This window comes from Medicago truncatula, chromosome 7 (genome assembly GCF_003473485.1).
Source record: "Medicago truncatula cultivar Jemalong A17 chromosome 7, MtrunA17r5.0-ANR, whole genome shotgun sequence".
In the NCBI taxonomy this organism is placed as follows: Eukaryota; Viridiplantae; Streptophyta; class Magnoliopsida; order Fabales; family Fabaceae; genus Medicago; species Medicago truncatula.
In genome coordinates, this window is record NC_053048.1 from 15,360,454 (window position 1) to 15,376,732 (window position 16,279).

Genomic DNA, 16,279 nt, shown 5'->3' on the forward strand with positions numbered 1-16,279 from the left:
CTTAGGTACCTTCAAAGGGTTATGGCTTGCACCATTAGGGGACGGAAAGAACTAGGGAACACTAGGAATGATGAACTCTTCATGCTTTGGGCTATGCTGCACAACCAACCCATTAACACTTGTTTTTACTTGCTTGACTACCTTTCCCTTATAGGAAATAGGTCCGATAGTAGGGGAGAAATAGTAGTTGGTGGTATCATAACATACATAGCTGGGCGATTCGGTGTGAGTGAAGACCTAGGGATAAACAAGATCGAGGGTAACAATAGACTAAACATAGAAACTCTCATCTCTATGAATTTCATCAAAACTCGAGTCCCCTTTGTCTATACACTACAACTCAATGTGCCCATCTTGATTTTATTGCCTAACCCATCTCGAACTAACACCGAGGTGGAAGCAAATTTGTTGTATGTTGATGATGACCCGCAGGTGCACATAGAACAGCATAATGAAGAAACAGAGGATGCACACTTGCATCAAGAAGAGGAAGGTGCTCAACTGCACCATGATGAGGAACACCATGACCCTAATGAAGGTGAAACAAATGAAGATGCAAGATGGGCATGGATGACTACCGAGGTCGAAAGAATAAGCACCGAGCAACAAAGGCAAGGTGTTGAACTCATGAGCATAAGACAGGATGCCCAAAGGGGCAACCGCATATCCGAAGAAAATAACCAAATGCTTCGGAACATGATGCACCACTTTCACCTCCAAGGTCCTCCATATGGACCTCAATAATAAAAATGTGAGCTTTCCTCTTCCACTCTTCCCTTCTTTCTCTTTCTTCCTCTTCTTCTTCTTCTACCTCTCCTTCTCTTTTAATTTTCTTTTATCTTGAATCATTGAGGACAATGCTTCTCCTAAGTGTGGGGGGAGCCTAATAAAGTGTCTTTAGTCGTAGTGTTTCCAAACTCCCTTGAACTTCATTCTTTTGTTTTGTTTTATGGTAAAAGGCATAGTTAAGTAGCTAATTTTTATTGAAAACATCATGACACAAAAATTTTCATTGTCTCCTCTTATTTTGTTGATTCTTGTGCATAAAAGCAAACTCCTGTGTTTTAAGTCTTCTTGATATAACCACATCTTGTTTCAAAGTGAATAAAATTCTCCAATGAGAAAAACACAAAGTTGCTTCCCTTGAGTAAATGTATGAATAGGTATTTTAAGGAAACGCGTTCTAATCTTAGTGGTGCATTAACCTTTAAAGACTCTCAAAGCGCCAGTAGTATAAGTGAGTATAAGGGAGATCATAAAAAGCCAAAAAGCCAAATAATTTCCAAGATCTCATCACTGAATCTAGATTGGGGAAGGAGGTAGGCCCTCCGACTTCCTACGTGAAGGTGATTGTTATCTTGAGAAAAAACTTTAAAAAGCATCGTTGAAACTAGATCGGGGAAGGAGGTAGGCCCTCCGACTTCCTACGTGAAGACGATGTTTTAAGGGATACCATTGAATCTAGATTGGGGAAGGGGGTAGGCCCTCCGACCTCCTACGTGAAAATGTTGTTCCTTAAATAAAGAACTTAAAATGTGCATATGGCAAAGAACAAAGATTCTCAAATACTCCCTTCTCTCTTATATGAATTGTAGAAGGAATCTTTCTTGGTTAGTTTAGTGCTAGGATTAGACCATGTTTCCTCATAATGACTATCTTATACAGGAGCAAGAAAAGGGTTGGACTTCACACACACACTCACTTAAAACTTGATCGTTGGGTAGAATAAAGATTTCAAGAAATACTTGAGTTTGTGATTAGTGTACATTTGGGATTTAAGGCCTTGAGGAGACATGTGCTTTAATTAAATTGTCATTTGATTTAACTGTTGATGCTACTATGTTTATGCCTTTTGCTTGAGGACAAGCAAAGATTCAAGTATGGGGGAGTTTGATGAGTCATTTATATGCTATTTTAATATACTTTTTAGTTTAGTTTTATTTAGATTTTATATTATTTTATATTAGTATTATTTCCTTTTTAGGATAGTTTACTTTAAATTGCAATTTATTATATTTCAGGGAAGAATATTGGATGGATTGACTCTTGGAGCAAAAGAAAGGGATTTGGAGCAAATTGGACACGAAAATACGAAGATTGGGAAACAAAATATATCTCCCACAAGTCAGAAGCCTGGCACGGCCCGTGCTAGCCTTGGCACGGCCGTGCCACCCTCCAGAGACTTTTTGCTGCTTTTGCTTGGACTCCAAGCTATTCTATTTTGGCGCACAATCTACTGAGGAATATTCTTGGAATATACTTGCTTAGATTTTAAGTCAATTGTGTACTATAAATAGAGTAGCTAGCCATCACAAATATTCATCTTTACTTGGAATACAATAAGTGACAATTGCTTTTCTAAATAAAGTTCTTTTCCTTTCCTTTATTTTCCTGTCTTTTACTTTCATGCTTTCTCTCTTCTCCCCCATGTCTACGATGAACATGAGTGAGTAGACTTCTTCTTGTCTTGGGATTTTTGGATAAGTCTAAATGACATAATCCTAATCAAACCAAGCCCTAAGCCTTAATCTTATGTAACCCTAGTTTCTTATCTGAATTCACCGTCTTAACATGGATTAACCATTATCAAACTGTGGAAACGCAAGTGGAGGGTTTGATAATTGTTCGTCCATTATTCCAAATATCAATTCATAAAACGAAAGTGGAGCTTTGATATTCGAACAAGTGAATTCAGACAAGGATTGCAAAGTCAGCGAAATAGGCTTTGCAATCTTTGAGACATATAGTTTCGATCTTCAAGGGAACTAATAACAATCAAGTCAGCGAAATAGGCTTGGTTGTTAGAGGAACCAAAATCCAATAGTAATCAAGTCAGCGAAATAGCCTTGGTTGCTAGAGGAACTTAAGAGAAACTGTCTTGAGAAATTAGGTCTAACATAACATTATAAGCTTATGGTTTTGGCTTGAGAAGGACTTGTTATTTAGATGAAATCAACGATCCCAAGGCTCTTTTATTATATTGCTTTTTAACCGTTTAAAAACCCCCAACTTACAATTCTCTTCTCTCTTCTAATCATCTCTAAAGGTTAATTAAATTGAACTACTCCCTGTCGGAACGATACTCTTTTATACTACTTCGGTAAGACCGTGCACTTGCGGTTTTATCTCATCAATCAGGTTTTACTTAAATTGTCATATATTAATCTTTTTGTTGCTGCCATGTCTATGCCTTTTGCTTGAGGACAAGCAAAGATTCAAGTGTGGGGGAGTTTGATGAGTCATTTATTGACTATTTTTAATGCTTTTTAGTTTAGTTTTAATTAGATTTTATTTTATTTTATATTAACATTATTTCCTTTTTAGGATAGTTTACTACAAATTGCATTTTATTTTATTTCAGGAATGAATATTGGATGGATTGAGTCTTGGAGCAAAAGAAAGGGACTTGGAGCTGATTGGATGCAAAAATATGAAGATTGAGAGACAAAAATATGTCTCCCCAAAGTCAGAAGCGTGGCACGGCCCGTGCTAGCATTGGCACGGCCGTGCCAAGGCTAGCACGGGCCGGGCCAGGCTTCTGACTTGTGGGAGATATATTTTGTTTCCCAATCTTCGTATTTTCGTGTCAAATCTGCTCCAAATCCCTTTCTTTTGCTCCAAGACTCAATCCATCCAATATTCTTCCCTGAAATATAATAAATTGCAATTTAAAGTAAACTATCCTAAAAAGGAAATAATACTAATATAAAATAATATAAAATCTAAATAAAACTAAACTAAAAAGCATATTAAAATAGCATATAAATGACTCATCAAACTCCCCCATACTTGAATCTTTGCTTGTCCTCAAGCAAAAGGCATAAACATAGTAGCATCAACAGTTAAATCAAATGACAATTTAATTAAAGCACATGTCTCCTCAAGGCCTTAAATCCCAAATATACACTAATCACAAACTCAAGTATTTCTTGAAATCTTTATTCTACCCAACGATCAAGTTTTAAGTGAGTGTGTGTGTGAAGTCCAACCCTTTTCTTGCTCCTGTATAAGATAGTCATTATGAGGAAACATGGTCTAATCCTAGCACTAAACTAACCAAGAAAGATTCCTTCTACAATTCATATAAGAGAGATGGGAGTATTTGAGAATCTTTGTTCTTTGCCATATGCACATTTTAAGTTCTTTATTTAAGGAACAACATTTTCACGTAGGAGGTCGGAGGGCCTACCCCCTTCCCCAATCTAGATTTAATGGTATCCCTTAAAACATCGTCTTCACGTAGGAAGTCGGAGGGCCTACCTCCTTCCCCAATCTAGTTTCAACGATGCTTTTTAAAGTTTTTTTTCTCAAGATAACAATCACCTTCACGTAGGAAGTCGGAGGGCCTACCTCCTTCCCCAATCTAGATTCAGTGATGAGATCTTGGAATTTATTTGGCTTTTTGGCTTTTTATGATCTCCCTTATACTCACTTATACTACTGGCGCTTTGAGAGTCTTTAAAGGTTAATGCACCACTAAGATTAGAACACGTTTCCTTAAAATACCTATTCATACATTTACTCAAGGGAAGCAACTTTGTGTTTTTCTCATTGGAGAATCTTATTCACTTTAAAACAAGATGTGGTTATATCAAGAAGACTTAAAACACAAGAGTTTGCTTTTATGTACAAGAATCAACAAAATAAGAGGAGACAATGAAAATTTTTGTGTCATGATGTTTTCAATAAAAATTAGCTACTTAACCATGCCTTTTACAATAAAAAAAAACAAAAGAATAAAGTTCAAGGGAGTTTGGAAACACTACGACTAAAGACACTTTATTAGGCTCCCCCCACACTTAGGAGAAGCATTGTCCTCAATGATTCAAGATAAAAGAAAAGTAGAAGAAAAGGAGAGGTAGAAGAGTAAGATAGAGATTGAAGAGATAAGGTGAAAAAGAGGAAGAGGAAAGCTCACATTTTTATTGAGGTCCATAGGGAGGGCCCTGAAGGTGTAAGTGTTGCATCATGTTCCGAAGCATTTGGTTATTTTCTTCGGATATGCGGTTGCCCCGTAGGACATCATTTCTTAGCCCAGATAATTCAACACCTTGCCTTTGTTGCTCGGTGCTTATCCTTTGTACCTCGGTTTGCATCCATGCCCATCTTTCATTGTTGTCGTTATGGTCAAGGGGCTCTTCTTCATGGTGCATGTGGGCACCTTCTTCGTCACCTTGATTATGCTCTTCATATACCTGTAATCCATCACCAACATACAACAAATTTTCCTCCACCTCGGGGTTAGTCTGAGATGAGTTAGGAAGTAGAAATAAAAGTGGTATGCGAAGTTGAAGTGCATAAGTCATGGGTGGGTGAATCTTAATGAAGTTCATAGCAACAAGGGTTTCAATATTAAGTCTATTGTTGCCCTCAATTGGATTTATCCCATCTTCTTCACCTACTCCAAACTTTCTAGCGATGAAGGTAATGATACCACCGACTACTATCTCAGCTCTATTGTCAGGTCTAGCTCCTATGGAGGAAAGGTAGTCAAGTAGGTAGAAACAAGTATTAACGGGATTGTTACTAAGCATTGCCCAAAGCATAAAAAGTTCATCCGTCCTAGTTGTTCCTACTTCTTTTCTACCCCAAATGGTACAAGCCATGACTCTCTAGAGGTATCTAAGCACGGGGTTGTGAATGTTACTAGCCTTGTTGTTGCGAGAATTGTATTGCCTTAACCCGGTAATGCGTTTCCAAAAGAGAGCGGGGTCATAGTGTTCTGACTTTAAATTTGGATTCCAAGAGTCATGGATGAACCCCGCATTTGCAAAGTCCATCTCTAAGCAGAAATTTTCAAGAGACATCTCGTAATCCATATTCAAAAGTCGGAAAGAGACTCTATGATCGGGGTTGTCAAAATTCACCTTATCCTTCGTAAATTCAATAGAACTTAAGAATTCATAAGTGAAATTTTCGAAGCCCTTCATAGGTCTAAGCATATCAACCCATCCTAAATTTCCTAGTAAGCTGAACACATTATCCCTTAGTCCTAGCACACTCAAAGTATAAGGATCTGGATATCGACAAGGATGCAAAGGTTTAGAGATAAGAATTTTATACCTGTCCCTTTGCTTGGTGTCCTTGAAGATTATGCCATGATTCTTGGCTTGAGTCTTCTTCTTTTGTTGTGGTCCTCCGGAAGAGCTTGCTCCACCTTTCCTAGATGCCATTTATCTGGAACCTTGGTTGACCGTTTGTGTTTTAGGTGAGGGTTGGGTGTTGGGAAATGTTTTGAGTAGAAAAGGTTGGTTGGGTGATGGGGTTGGGGTTTGAGTAAGTGGTAGGAGTTGGATTGGGTGAATTGATGAAGAAATTGTGGGTTTTTAGGTAGGTGAATGGGGGCTACGAATTTGATGATATTTGGGAGGGATGGAGGAAAGTTGTTTTTGATTGATGGGTTATGATTGAAATGGGTTTGTGATTGATTGGGTGAAGAAATTATGTGAAATGGTTAGGTTTTGGGGGAGATATGGAAGCTTTGAACTTCTACGGTTATGGAGGTTTTTGAGAGAAGTGTAAATGGAGAGAGAGTTTGTGGTGGAGAATGAGGGAAGAAGAAGATGAAAAGGTGGGTTTATCCTTACCTGTGGTCGGGCACGGCCGTGCCAACCTTAGCAAGGGCCGTGCCAACTTTCTGGATTTAAGCTGGCATTTGGATGGTTATGGTCTGGCACGGCCGTGCTAGAGTGAGCACGGGCCGTGCCAAGGTTCTGGACAGTGGCCTCAAAATTTTTCTCGTTTTGCTTGAATCACCTTCGGACAATTACCTACAGAATAACTTAAAAACAAAAACGAAAGCAGTTAAATACGTGGGTTGCCTCCCACGAAGCGTTTCTTTATAGTCATTAGCTTGACGTTATAAGAAAGTGTCCTTAGAATGGATCAAAGAGGTCATGTTGTGTAGATGGCGCTAATAAGCGTTCTTTCACATTATGACCTTTAATCATATTACAAGAATAAAGGGCGGGACCTTTCATATAATTCTCCAACTCAAATCCTATCAACTCATCACTCACTTGGAAAACAATCCTACCGTTTTGAACATCTACTATAGCACCCGCAGTGGCGAGAAAGGGTCGTCCTAAGATTATAGGGCACGCATTGTCCTTATCTATGTCAAGCACAATGAAATCAGTTGGGATGTCTATCCCTTCTATCTTAACGGGGATGTCCTCGACATATCCGACAGGTTGGATATCAGAACGATCGGCTAACTTCAATGTTGTTTCGGTAGGCTTTAGCTTGCCCAACCTCAGCCTTGTAAAGAGGGGTAAGGGCAACAGACTAACACTAGCTCCTAAGTCACACAAGGCTCGGTTGAAGGTTTCATTCCCTATCATACAAGGGATGGCAAAACTTCCTGGATCTCTAAGCTTTGTAGGTGGCTTCTTGATGATTGCACTATTGTCCTTTGTCAAAGCTATTGTTTCATTATGATCTATAGCCTTTTTCTTTGAAAAAATTTCCTTTAAAAACTTGGCGTATAGAGGCATACGAGACAAAGCTTCAGCATAGGGGATTTTAACGCAAATCTTTCGAATTATGTTAAAGAGTTTAGTGAATTGAGCCTCCAAGTTGAGCTTAGTAAGCCTTAAAGGTGTTAGGGCTTTGTTTTTATCAAGCGGTTTCTCACTTTTTATCACACCATTCTTACCTAGACACCTGACACTCTCCTTCTTGACATTTTTGGCCTTAGTAACAGTCTCTTCTATCTTACTACCCCCTAGAAAAATAGCGTTGACATGGGCTTTGGGGTTTGTTTCAGGCTGACCAGGAAAGACTCCTGGTGTTTGAGAAGAGGTGGCCACTTGTTGTGCCACTTGCGAGATTTGGGTCTCAAGCATTTTGGTGTGCGTGGCGATGGAATCAACCTTGGTATTGAGTTTGGAGAGAGAGTCGTTCAGAAATCCTGTTTGGTTTTTCAATTCTTGAAGATTTTTATTTTGATTTGCAATGCAATTTTCCAGTAAAATCTCCAAACTTGATTTCTGAGCCACTCTCTGGTTGTTTGTATAGCCAGGTGGTGCTGCTTGTCCATAGGAACCTTGAGGATTTTTGTAAAATTTTTGGTTAGGCCTCTTTCCTTGGTTGTATTGAGCGTAATTCAGTTGCTCAATGTTGGCAGCATTACCTAACTGACAATCAACACCTATATGACCAGTTATACCACAGACTTCACAAGTAGGGGATGCAGGGGAAGGTTGGGCAGCATTAACATTAAGTTTTTCAATTTTTTGTGTTAATGCCTCAACCTTAGCAGCAAGGTGGTTATATTCAGAGACTTCGTGTATACCTGCCTCTTTCTTAGAGGGAGTAGGAGTGGTGACGGCTCTTTCGTTGGTCCATTGATAGTGATTTTGAGCCATGTCCTCAATCAAAGCAAAAGCCTCCGTGTAGTTTTTGTTCATTAGAGCTCCACCTGCAGCTGCATCAACAGACATCTTAGTGGTATATGACAAGTCATTATAAAACGTGTGGACTATAAGCCACTTCTCTAGGCCATGGTGGGGACAAAGTCTAAGCATTTCCTTGAAACGCTCACACGCCTCATAGAGAGACTCCCCATCTTTTTGGTTGAAACGCGTGATTTGGTCTCTAAGCTTAGCGGTTTTAGATGGGGGGAAAAATCGGGCGAGGAATGCTCGCCTCATATCGTCCCATGAAGTAATGGAACCGACTTCTAGGGAATGGAACCAAGCGCTAGCTCTATCCCTTAAGGAAAAGGGAAAGAGATGAAGTCTTACGGCTTCTTGGTTCTCTTTTATGGTGCCACTGAGTCTAAGGAAGGAAGAAATATGGAGATTTGGATCCTCAGTGGGTGATCCAGAAAACTGGTTTTGCTGCACTAAATTGAGTAGTGCAGGCTTGATCTCGAAGTTATTACCCGCAACCGTTGGGTACACGATAATAGCTTGTGGCTCTTCCGTTGAAAGAGTAGCATACTCTTTGAGAGTGTGTTCAGCCATAGCAGTATTATTTTGTGCCTCTCTCTTTTTCTTATGCAAAAATCTTTCGATCTCAGGAATGAATTCTCCGAGACTTTTACTTCTTCGCATAAGAAACCGAGAACCCAAGAAGTTAGTGGTAAAACAAAAGAAAGAAGTAGAAGAAAAGAGGAAGAGAAGAGAGTTCTAATCACAAGGAAAGAGTTAATCAAATTAGTTTACTCCCCGGCAACGGCGCCAAAAACTTGATGAGATAAAACCGCAAGTGCACGGTCTTACCGAAGTAGTATAAAAGAGTATCGTTCCGACAGGGAGTAGTTCAATTTAATTAACCTTTAGAGATGATTAGAAGAGAGAAGAGAATTGTAAGTTGGAGGTTTTTAAACGGTTAAAAAGCAATATAATAAAAGAGCCTTGGGATCGTTGGTTTCATCTAAATAACAAGTCCTTCTCAAACCAAAACCATAAGCTTATAATGTTATGTTAGATCTAATTTCTCAAGACAGTTTCTCTTAAGTTCCTCTAGCAACCAAGCCTATTTCGCTGACTTGATTACTATTGGATTTTGGTTCCTCTAACAACCAAGCCTATTTCGCTGACTTGATTGTTATTAGTTCCCTTGAAGATCGAAACTATATGTCTCAAAGATTGCAAAGCCTATTTCGCTGACTTTGCAATCCTTGTCCGAATTCACTTGTTCGAATATCAAAGCTCCACTTTCGTTTTATGAATTGATATTTGGAATAATGGACGAACAATTATCAAACCCTCCACTTTCGTTTTATGAATTGATATTTGGAATAATGGACGAACAATTATCAAACCCTCCACTTTCGTTTCCACAGTTTGATAATGGTTAATCCATGTTAAGACGGTGAATTCAGATAAGAAATTAGGGTTACAGAAGATTAAGGCTTAGGGCTTGGTTTGATTAGGATTATGTCATTTAGACTTATCCAACAATCCCAAGACAAGAAGAAGTCTACTCACTCATGTTCATCGTAGACATGGGGGAGAAGAGAGAAAGCATGAAAGTAAAAGACAGGAAAATAAAGGAAAGGAAAAGAACTTTATTTAGAAAAGCAATTGTCACTTATTGTATTCCAAGTAAAGATGAATATTTGTGATGGCTAGCTACTCTATTTATAGTACACAATTGACTTAAAATCTAAGCAAGTATATTCCAAGAATATTCCTCAGTAGATTGTGCGCCAAAATAGAATAGCTTGGAGTTCAAGCAAAAGCAGCAAAAGGTCTCTGGAGGGTGGCACGGCCGTGCCAAGGCTAGCACGGGCCGTGCCAGGCTTCTGACTTGTGGGAGATATATTTTGTTTCCCAATCTTCGTATTTTCGTGTCAAATCTGCTCCAAATCCCTTTCTTTTGCTCCAAGACTCAATCCATCCAATATTCTTCCCAGAAATATAATAAATTGCAATTTAAAGTAAACTATCCTAAAAAGGAAATAATACTAATATAAAATAATATAAAATCTAAATAAAACTAAACTAAAAAGCATATTAAAATAGCATATAAATGACTCATCAATAGGCTTGGTTGTTAGAGGAACCAAAATCTAATAGTAATCAAGTCAGCGAAATAGGCTTGGTTGCTAGAGGAACATAAGAGAAACTGTCTTGAGAAATTAGGTCTAACATAACATTATAAGCTTATAGTTTTGGTTTGAGAAGGACTTGTTATTTAGATGACACCAACAATCCCAAGGCTCTTTTTATATTATTAATTTTCAATCGCTTGAAAATCCCTAACTTACAATTCTTTTCTCTTCTAATCATTTCCAAAGGTTAATTGAATTGAACTACTCCCTATCGGAACGATACTCTTTTAATACTACTTCGGTAAGTCCGTGCACTTGCGGTTTTATCTCATCAACCCGTTTGTTTGGGATTTTTGAGATGCATCGATGTGAAGTAATTTATTGATTCATGACATGTATATATTTGGATTACTCTGGTTTATATTCCGCTGCAACTGTTGAGGTTTATATACATGTTTATTGGTTTTTGATTTTTGAATGTGGCGTATCCTCTATTTCTTGAATAAATGTATTATTCGCATGTTTAATTGCTTCAATAGAAATAGGAGCGTTACACCTAACACCGACACCTACATGCATGTAGTACAAAGCACAACAACATCTAGGCCGTTACCCCATGATGCCAATCGCACATCATTTGTAAGAGTACACCTCCTGTTACGCACAACTATGTAAAAGTACACCTCTTTTTACATGTCACAAATGACAATGATGCATGGACTTTGCAAAGACCAAATAATGCAACTCCACAACTTACAACAACACAATGTAACAATACGCCTCCAATTACATTATACAATTTCAACAACAATTGCATTATCAAGCATTCACATCCACACAACTATCATGTCATTATTCAATTAAGAGTCACCACCAAAATATCACAATTCATCAACACACATTCATTAATCAACTACTTCATATAGTTTCACCAATCCAATTGTCTCATATTCCAAGTAAGAGAACATACAACATCTTATGATAAATATCATATCAACATATCACCATTCATTCATACATCTTCATTTAGTCATATGAAGTTAGTCACAAGAGATCATAAGATAATTGACTTAAAGGAATCATTCCGATAAAACCGTATCAAGTGGAAAACGGCCAACATCGATAAATCTCAAAGTAAGGTAGCAATATAAAGTTTGAAAACTCACCAAACAATCTTAATCAATCATGTAATCAAGAACTTAAGCCACTTACAAACTATTAGACATTAGTTCAAAGAATAGCTTAAGTTCGTATGATAAAACCTAAGTTAACATTTTCCACATTCCCACCCAAAATTCACGTTTAACATGATTAAGATGTTTGACCAACTTTACAAGTCTTACCTAAGTCTATATGAGATGTAGGCTTAACTTGTAATCTCATTCATTTCATAAAAGTTCGTTTCAACAAATCCGGAATTTCCAAAAATCTCCAAGTTTTAACCCAAAATGGAAAATCCCAAGTATGAATGAGCGAAACATGTTCTAGTAGGTTTAAGGGCTCAAACAGTAGTTAAACAAGTTGAAAGAATCATTTTACAAAGCTCTAATCGGACCCCTAAAAACCGGAACAAAAATCAAAAGTGGTTGAATCTGGGCAGCTTTGCTGAAGCAAACAAGTTCTAGTAGCTACCTATAATGTACACTTAGTGATCGCTCACTGTTCGCTTACCTGTTCGCTTAAGCGAACAAGTTCCAGTAGTTATTAGTATTGTACGCTTACCGGTCGCTTACCGGTTCGCTTAAGCGACCTGTTTCCAGAACTTGTTATAGAAAAATATTACGGGTTTCAACCTCTTTTTACCCAAAACCCTCAATTTTGATCTCCCAATGCCCAAATGTGTTTCCAGAGTTTGTTTACATGTCAATATAACTAAATTGATTCACAAGGACACAACAAACATGGAAACCAATGACATTTACACCAATTCACCCAGTTTACAAAACCACCAACAACAACTCATTTCTCATCAACAAATCATGAATTATGAGCACCCAAGGCATGAATCATCAACAAAAACATCACTTAGCAGCAACAACATCAATTGAACATGACTCTTACCACAATTCAACAATAACATAGCATAATTCAACAATTTGAGCAAAATTCAACATACTTTGAACATGAAATTTCACCAACAACAATATAATTATCAACAACTTCATGCATTCAAACATAACATCATAATTATAGGACGAATTATAACAACTTGAACAATTAATCATTTACTCAATTAAGCACTTATTCATACAACAATTGAAAATTTACACTAAAAATGATTATGATTCAATTCTAACCCCCTTACCATAATTATCACCAATTCCTAGCCCAAGCTTCAATTTAGCTCCTAGGATCTCTACCAATTCTTGAATCTTCAAGCTCCTTTTCTCTCTAACCCTTTTTCCTCTTCTCCTTCACTTTCTCTCTCTACCTCTCTCAAAATATCTTATGTAATAAAAAATGAGTGATATTTTCTCTTAAGACAAGTCTTATATAGTCTATCCTCCTAATGGGCTTAACCCTAAAACCTTAGTTGACTTAACCCACTCAAACTAAATTCTAAAATGTTTCTACACTCACAACGGTAAAATACTATTAACGGTCACTTAACGATAAAATACTAGCAACGGTCACTTAATGGTAAAATACTAATTACTACACTAATAACTTAGCAAAATAGTGGTTCTCACTAAACACTAAAAATAATTCTCACCAAAAATTACTAATTTTACCCCTCTAGCACGAAAACCCATGAAAATGCACCCAATGATGAACAATCACACAAAAGCACAAATAAACACACCTAAAATAATTAAAAATAAATCTAACGAAAATTGGGTTGTTACATTTTATGGACATGAAGCTCTATGATCTTTCTCTCCGACTCTGAGTTCTTGAGGAACTGTTTGAGGCGTCCTCGTTGGATGAGGAGTTCGAGGAGTTCAATGGAATCCTTTAGATGGATGCAATCGTCAGTGACGTGACCATGACACTTGTGGAATCGACAATATTTTGTTTTGTCGACCCCCTTCCTCTCCAGAAACGGAGCCTTTGGTGGGTTGACGCCAGCTTCTCCTAGATCAGCTACTGCGATCTCAGCGATGATTTTTGTAACGCCCTCTTTGAATTATTTGTTTTGTTTGATTATTTTATTGAGTTTAGAGTGTTTTTGAATAATTTATTTATTTATGATGATGTGTGTTATTTTTGTGTTATAGGTTGGTGTTTTAGTAGCATATTATATTATAATATATATTATTTGGTGTAGAGATATTATGTTAGTTGTTAGTATAATATATATGTTATTTGGTGTAGAAATATATTATATTATATTATATTATCTAGTGTAGAAATATATTTGTTATTTGGTGTAGAAGTATTATATATATATATATACATATATATATATATATGTATATATATTAAAATAGAATATTGAGACTTTGGGGGCTGATTTGGGAATTTAGAAGAGTTTAAGAGAATAAGTGGAGTTAAGAGAAAATAGGTATGTTTAGGTTATAAAAAAAGAAAATAGGTATGTTAAGGTTATAACGAAAACCTTTGTCAAATTAAGATGTGGCAATATAACAAACTTGTTGTGCGTCAAAATTGATAACATGTTTGTAACTTTTGTGGAGGGACCAAAAACAAAAAATTTTGGAATGATCTTTTTTAAAAACAAAATATTTTGCAGGGACTAAAAACTAAAAAATTGGTTCAGTTTTAATGTGTCACATATGCAAATCATCACAAAAGTGGGGTCAGGGACTATTTTCAAAAACAAAAAAAAAATTTAGGGACCAAAAACAATTTTTTTTTTCTACAGGTACTAAAACCATATTTTAGCCTTTCTCTTATTTGTTTTCAAAAGAATGTTTCAATCTGATTTGCTGGAAAAGTGAATATATGTGCCTTTATTTGTTGAATTGTAATTAGCGATTCTTGATTAGTGTGATTTCAAGCAATTATCATTCTCGTAACCAAATTATATTGGTCAATTTCTTCTATTAATTTCATATTTAGTAGTTGTTTGTTTTCTTCAAATTTTGAAACGGCATATATAATCTTTGCGATGCACGGATTTTTGAGTTAGTCTACATAGGTCCTTGAGTGTGTATGTGATATTTTGGAGTAGGATTCAATTAGTTTTTAATATTTATGGTTTCAATTTTATATGAAGATGAATCATGAGACTATGATACTATAATAAAAAAAAAAACGCTGCCCAGGAATAAAAACAGTGATACAATGTCAATGGTACGCTAGTGGAATTTACAAGAAGTAGTTTTTAATTTATTTTGAAGTTAGGAATGACATAGTCCAAACCTTTATATCCTAATTGATCTATTATCTATGAACTAGTGTGAGTTAATGTATTATTATAGTACCGTATGGCCTCTGTTGTGAAACAAAGAGATAATAACTTACTTGTCTGAAATAATGTGTATTTAGAAGATGAATTAATTTAAAAATGTGTTACTCAAGGACATATGATATTATGATGCAAAGTCGTTGTTGGAGTCTTAAGTTGTTAATATTATCTAAATTGTTGAAGTCGTAGTTGAAGTTGTTATTGGTGACCTTTTTATGTTCAAGTGTTTGTGAGAGGTGGTGTACTCTTACGTTGTTGTCTATAAGAGGTGGTGCACTCTTACGTTGTTATTCTTTAAGAGGTGGTGTACTCTTACGTTGTCGTATTATAAGAGGTAGTGTACTCTTACGTTGTTATTCTTTAAGAGGTGGTGTACTCTTACGTTGTCGTATTATAAGAGGTGGTGTACTCTTACGTTGTTATTCTTTAAGAGGTGGTGTACTCTTACTTTGTCGTATTATAAGAGGTGGTGTACGCTTACGTTGTTTTTCTTTAAGAGGTGGTGTAATCCGCCTACGTGCCAAGACTATTTATGATGTTAAATTAAATCCGCTGCGAAGTTTTGAATTAATTATGTTGAAAAATAAATTGTTATTTATCTCATTTATGATTTTAAGAAGTGTAGCATTCCGTTTATGTGTTGAAATACTCTTATAATTATTAAATTTTTATGTTGGGAAAACGGGGTGTTACAATTTTCTCCCTTGACATGGCCAAGGGCGTATACTCGGTGAAGCGATCGTTAGGTCCTTTGCCTTCGCGAGCTACTTTGCCTTCCTTCTTTTTCTCATGGAAGGGCGTTTTGGAGGATTCAGAAGCAGGCTCCTCCTTCCTAGATTTGTTGAGGTTGTCCGCATACAGCTCCTCTTCATATGTGATATAGATTTTTGCGATTGCTAGGAACTCGTTGAGAGTCCTTAGGCGATCTAAGCAGATAGCTTTCATGACGTATGTGCCTTTGTGCCGACCTTTGGCAATGAGGTACCACTTCATTGTTTCGTCAGCACCTCTTACCTTTACAACTTCTTTGTAGAACCTCTCGATGTAATCTCGGAGAGGTTTGCTTTTTCCTTGAACAATGGCTTCAAGGGATGCCACAATTATTGGTTGCATCCTTGAAGCGGTAAAGTGGGTCATGAAATCGTAGCAGAGGTCGCTCCATGAGTCAATGGAGTTTCTCCGCACGTTCTTGAACTAGGTGACGGTTCCTCGTCGCAAAGTAGTGACGAAGAGTTTGCATTTTACGGCGCCTTACACCGATCGATATGTGAGAACTGCCTCACTATTGTCGATGTGCTCATCTGGATCGGTTGTTCCGTCGTATGGGTTTATCTGGGGAGGCTTTTCTAGTCTGCGAGGGATATGAGCTTCTCGGAGGCACCATGTGAATGGACCATAGGCAT

General features: G+C 37.1%; 1 non-coding gene across 1 annotated transcript; it reads left to right on the forward strand.

The window, feature by feature from the left end:
- Nucleotides 1–8,499: 8,499 nt before the first annotated feature.
- LOC120577217 (small nucleolar RNA R71) lies at nucleotides 8,500–8,606 on the forward strand. The gene has a single exon (XR_005643292.1). It is a non-coding gene; the product is annotated as a small nucleolar RNA R71 (small nucleolar RNA).
- Nucleotides 8,607–16,279: the final 7,673 nt, after the last annotated feature.